The sequence below is a fragment of the Crotalus tigris genome, unplaced genomic scaffold (genome assembly GCF_016545835.1).
Source record: "Crotalus tigris isolate CLP2741 ecotype Arizona unplaced genomic scaffold, ASM1654583v1 scf7180000017666.379230911805:20528666, whole genome shotgun sequence".
Taxonomy (NCBI): Eukaryota; Metazoa; Chordata; class Lepidosauria; order Squamata; family Viperidae; genus Crotalus; species Crotalus tigris.
In genome coordinates, this window is record NW_024096552.1 from 17,424,174 (window position 1) to 17,430,126 (window position 5,953).

Sequence of the window (5,953 nt, forward strand, 5' to 3'; positions counted from 1 at the left end):
CTCTTGGGGCAGGTTTTTCAAAAGCAAAAATCAAAATAGGTGTATGACCTCTTAGTAGAGCTTCTCATGCCTATATAGAAGCTTGCTTTAAATATTAGTCAGAAATGTCAGCACCAACTATTGATAGCATAGGTTTGGGTAATAAAAATGAGATAATATATGCAATCCTTTAAACTTTACTGATCACTGCAGAAAAGAGAAAAGCAGTGAAGTTTGTTATGTGATCTGAACCTATCATATACGCCCCAAATTCATAAAAAATGTGAAAAGCATGACGAATTATGTTGTTGTTATTGTTAGTTGCGAAGTAATGTCTGACCCATCGCAACCCCATGGACAATGTTCCTCCAGGCCTTCCTGTCCTCTACCATCTTCTGGAGTTCATTTAAGCTCACTCCTACTGCTTCAGTGACTCCATCCAGCCACCTCATTCTCTGTCGTCCCCTTCTTCTATTGCCCTCAATCTTTCCCAGCATTAGGCTCTTCTCCAGTGAGTCCTTACTTCTCATTAGTGGCCAAAGTACTTGAGTTTCAACTTCAGGATCTGGCCTTCTAAAGAGCAGTCACTCCTCTAGGACTGACCGGTTTGATCACCTTGCAATTCAGGGGACTCGCAGGAGTAATAATAATAATAGTAATAATAATAATAATAATAATAATAATAATAATAATAATAATAGTAGTAGTAGTAGTAGTAGTAGTAGTAGTAATAAAGTTGGAAGGGACCTTGGAGGTCATCTAGTCCAACCCCCTGCTCGGGCAGGAAACCCTACACCATTTCGGACAAATGGCTGTCCAGTATCTTCTTAAAAACTTCCAGTGTTGGAGCATTTACTGCTTCTGGAGGCAAGCTGTTCCACTGATTAATTGTTCTCACTGTCAGGAAGTTTCTCCATAGTTCTAGGTTGCTTCTCTCCTTGATTAGTTTCCACCCGTTGCTTCTTGTCCTGCCTTCAGGTGCTTTGGAAAATAGCTTAATTCCCTCTTCTTTATGGCAGCCCCTGAGATATTGGAATACTGCTATCATGTCCCCCCTTGTCCTTCTCTTCGTTAAACTAGACATACCCAATTCTCGCAACCGTTCCTTATATGTTTTAGCCTCCAGTCCCATAATCATCTTTGTTGCTCTTCTCTGTACTCTTTCTAGAGTCTCAACATCTTTTTTACATCGTGGTGACCAAAACTGGATGCAGTATTCCAAGTGTGGCCTTACCAAGGCATTGTAGAGTGACATTAATACTTCACATGATCTTGATTCTATCCCTCTGTTAATGCAGCTTAGCACTGTGTTGGCCTTTTTGGCAGCTGCAGCACACTGCTGGCTCATATTTAAGTGATTGTCTACTAGGACTCCGAGGTCCCTCTCACAGTTACTACTATTGAGCATGGTGCCACCTATGCTGTCCTTGTGCATTTGGTTTTTCTTGCCTAAATGTAGAACCTTGCTTTTTTCACCATTGAATTTCATTTCTTCTCCAGCGTCATAGTTCAAAGGCCTCAATTCTTTGGCACTCAGCCTTTCTTATGGTCCAACTTTCACAGCCATACATTGCAACTGGGAAAACCATGGCTTGACTATACGTACTTTTGTTGGCATTTTGTCTCTGCTTTTTAGTATGCTGTCTAGATTTGCCATAGCTTTCCTCCCCAGGAGCAAGTGTCTTTTAATTTCTTGGCTGCAGTCCCCATCTGTGGTGATCTTGGAGCCCAGGAAGATAAAATTTGCCACTACCTCCATTTCTTCCCCATCTATTTGCCAGGAATTGAGAGGGTCAGATGCCATGATCTTGGTTTTCTTAATGTTGAGTTTCAAGCCAACGTTCGCACTCTTCTTCTTCACCCGCATCAAGAGGCTCTTTAGTTCCTCTTTACTTTCTGCCATTAGAGTGGTATCATCTGCATATCTTAGATTGTTGACATTTCTCCTGGCAATCTTAACTCCAACTTTTGATTCTTCTAGCCCTGCCTTTGTCATGATGTGCTCTGCATAGAAGTTAAATAGGCAGGGCAACAGAATACAGCCTCCTTTCCCAATTTTGAACCAATCAGTGGTTCTGTGTCTAATTCTCACTGTTGCTTCTTGACCCGCATATAGATTTCTCAAGAGGCAAATAAGATGGTCTGGTACTCCCATCTCTTTAAGAACTTGCCACAATTTGTTGTGATCCACACAATCAAAGGCTTTAGCATAGTCAATGAAGCAGAAGTAGATGTTTTTCTGGAACTCCCTAACTTTCTCCATGATCCAGAGTATGTTGGAAATTTGATCTCTAGTTCCTCTGCCTCTTTGAAATCCTGCCTGAACTTCTGGATGTTCTTGATCCACATACTGCTGGAGTCTAGCTTGTAGGATTTTAAGGATAATTTTACTTGCATGTGAAATGAGTGCAATGGTGCGATAGTTTGAACATTCTTTGACATTGTCTTTCTTTGGAATTGGAATGTAAACTGACCTTTTCCAATCCTGTGGCCACTGTTGAGTTTTCCAAATTTGCTGGCAAATTGAATGTAGCACTTTTACTGCATCATCTAATTCTGTGTTAAGTCATCAGTTGCTCTGTGAATGAGTTGTGCATTCTCTATTTGATAAACAAACAAACAAACTTAATTTAGGCTAGAAAGTGCTAGACTATGAGTTCTGATTCTATCTTAAATGCAAAGCCAACTGGTCTCCTTGGGCCATTTTCCTCAGCCCTAACAAGGAGGCAATGGCAAACCACTTCTGAAAAATCTTGCTGAGAAAACTGCAGGAATTTGTCAAGGCAGTTTCCAAGAATCAGACATAACTGAATGGATTATTTTTAAAAAATAAAGAACATATTGAACAATATTCCAGTACAAATCATAGCTTTTGAGAGACATTTTTTATGGAGCACAAGACAGTATGAATATGTTCAACATTCTGTCCCCTTTCATATAGCTCTATTGGTGCCCATGCTTCTCTGCTGTTGATATTTATATTTTGCAAATTAGCATATTATTAATGCAATTAATGGCCCTGTATCTACCACTTTAGTATGAAATTTAGTGTTTAAAAAAATCTTGATTCAGTAAACCTCCCTGCACCAAGTTTTTTAAAAATGTGGCTTTGCGGCGTGCACATACCTTGCATATATCCTGCAGATAAAGTAGAATGCCAAGATTACAATCCCTTTAAGAGTTTCATGGAAAATAGTCTCTGAAAAACAGCCTCTAAGGAAAAGAAAGCTTTAAAATGACTTTGTGAATCTAGCATTAATGTTTTCCACTAAGGAGTGTCCAGATGCTCTTCCTCTAAAGTTCAGCTGTTGGTCTAAAATATAATAGTATTTCCCCATTCTGTGCAGAGTAATTACCAGCAATACTTGGGAGGTCAAAATGTGCCTTTGGGACTTGGTTTCCATTTCCCAGCTTTGAGATCCCATTCTATATTGTGCTTCTATGAATTCTGGCTTGAGTGTTCTGCTTATTTATTAATTTAAATTGGAATTGCAATTCTAATCTGTTTAGAGAAAACAATTTAGCCATAAATAGATTTGAAATGGAAGAAGTGAATACTATCTAAAATGTCAACCCTAAGCATCTCCCAAATACATTCATGGCATTTTACATAGTGTATGAAGGGAAGCCCTGTGAATTTCATAGAAAGGATTACAGAATAGAAAGCAGAAAGCTTTTTGTATTGAAAGGATTTAATATTCCCCAAGGATTTGTACTAGAGTTGATGCTTTTCAAATTACACATAAATGAACTGAAAATTGACAAACTTTTCTGATAAGATGATTTGGGATAGTTAAAATAAAATGGGAATAAAACCTGAGAATTTGGCATTAAAATAGTAAATAAATGTAATTCAGTGGAAACAAGTGGAAAGGTGATATATCGGGGAAACATATAATTGCATATACATTATATGATGATGCAGTCTGATTGGCAGTGAGAAAGCAGGAATCTCAGGCTGCTGAAAATTTTTTTCCTCAAAACATTAAAAATAAAACTGTCAAAATCTTAATGTCTTTATGCAACTCTGTGGTACCAGCACACTTGCAATTTTGTGTATTGTATCTGAGATGTCACCATTATCTCCCAAAAAAAAAAAAAAAAAAAAATCTAGTGAAGCAAATTTCTCCCTACAAATCCAAATTACTACACAATGTTATTACATATTATTTATTTATGGGATATATATTTTAGTTTCCGTCCAGAAGTTCAAAATACCCATCATAACACTTGTTGATTTTTTTTCCTTTCCACAATAACCTCTGAGTTAGGATTGGTAGGAAAGCAAAAGTTCTTGGATCAAACCCAGTGGTTGAGTTTCTTGTAGAATCTAAGGCACATGTCTCTGAATGCCAGTCATTAGGAAGCATGAGTCCAAGAGTACAACTCTCAGGTTCATAACCATTTAATTATTGTGGGAAATAATTGGCTGATTGCAGTATCTCTAAAGGAATTTTTTTTAAAAAAACCCTCAGAATCTAATGATCCTTCTGCACATAGTAGCAAAGTTAATTTGTGGAGTTTTTGGTAGCTTCTGAACATTGAATTAATTGATTGCAGAATTTAATCAGATCTATTCCTGGTCTGAGAAATGCAAGAAAGATTGTGTTGCCATGTTTTCTATCAGATGGGTGGTTCCCCATTGTTCTAACTCCCATTTCCTTTCACCTCCCTTCTTAAGTGAAAGTGCCAGAATACTTCATGCTTTCTGGCTGTTGTAAATAGTTGTGGCTTCATCATACCTGTAGATGGTAGCAAGTTGTTCAGAGTTTTTGTTGTTGTTTATATTTTTCACCACTATGAAAAAGAAACATGAGAGAAAACAAGGAACCTGATAGGATAATGTTGTAGTGCAATTTTAACAAACTACAGGGAACGTTAGCACGGCATCAAAAATCCATGCAATGCCAAGAAGGTAACAAAGAGTTTGATTCTTGCAATGGAGCCACAGTAGCTTTAGGGTGCTGGCTAGACCCAGGTGGAGAAGAAAAGGCACCGTATAACCACATGCTATGACTTGAAGGGACGTACTTGGAAATACTATTGGTACTATGGTTCTGGAGAAGACTCCTGCGAGTCCCCTGGACGGCAAAGTGATCAAACCGGTCAGTCCTAGAGGAGATCAAACCTGACTGCTCTTTAGAAGGCCAGATCCTGAAGTTGAAACTCAAGTACTTTGGCCACCTAATGAGAAGGAAGGACTCACTGGAGAAGAGCCTAATGCTGGGAAAGATTGAGGGCAATAGAAGAAGGGGACGACAGAGAATGAGGTGGCTGGGTGGAGTCACTGAAGCAGTAGGTGTAAGCTTAAATGGAGTCCAGAAGATGGTAGAGGACAGAAAGGCCTGGAGGAACATTGTCCATGGGGTCGTGATGAGTTGGACACAACTTCGCAACTAACAACAACTTGGAGATTATGGAGAAATGATCTAAAATTCGTTGCATAAGTTGTAATGAATGAAATGAAGGGTAATGAAAATGAGAACAGAGAGGGAAAGAATGCCATTCATTATATGTAAGTCGGCTTAGTTTCAGTATAATATAGCCATCAGCAATGAATCTGTCCTAAAGGTCTGAATAAGAGATGCAATTGATCAGAAAGTAACTGGAAAGGAAATGTTTAATCTAAATGAATCAAATCTTACTAGAATTCTTAAATTTTTAAAGTAGAATAATGTAAGCCAAAAGTCAATAGAACCGTTACTATTTTAACTTTCTAGATCAGTGGTTCTCAACCTTTTTAATGCCGCGACCCCCAACCGGTCGTAAGTCAAGGACTACTCAACCGGTCGTAAGTCGAGGACTACTCAACTGGTGCAGCAGAATGGGACTTTTGGCGGGCTCAGCAGGGCAGAGACAGCCTGGACAATTCATATTGGCTTTTGAAAGCCAACAGAATTAGACTCTATTCAAGAGAGTCTATTCTATTGACTTTCAAAAGCCAATAGAATAAAAGGGAGTAGCACAGCTAAGG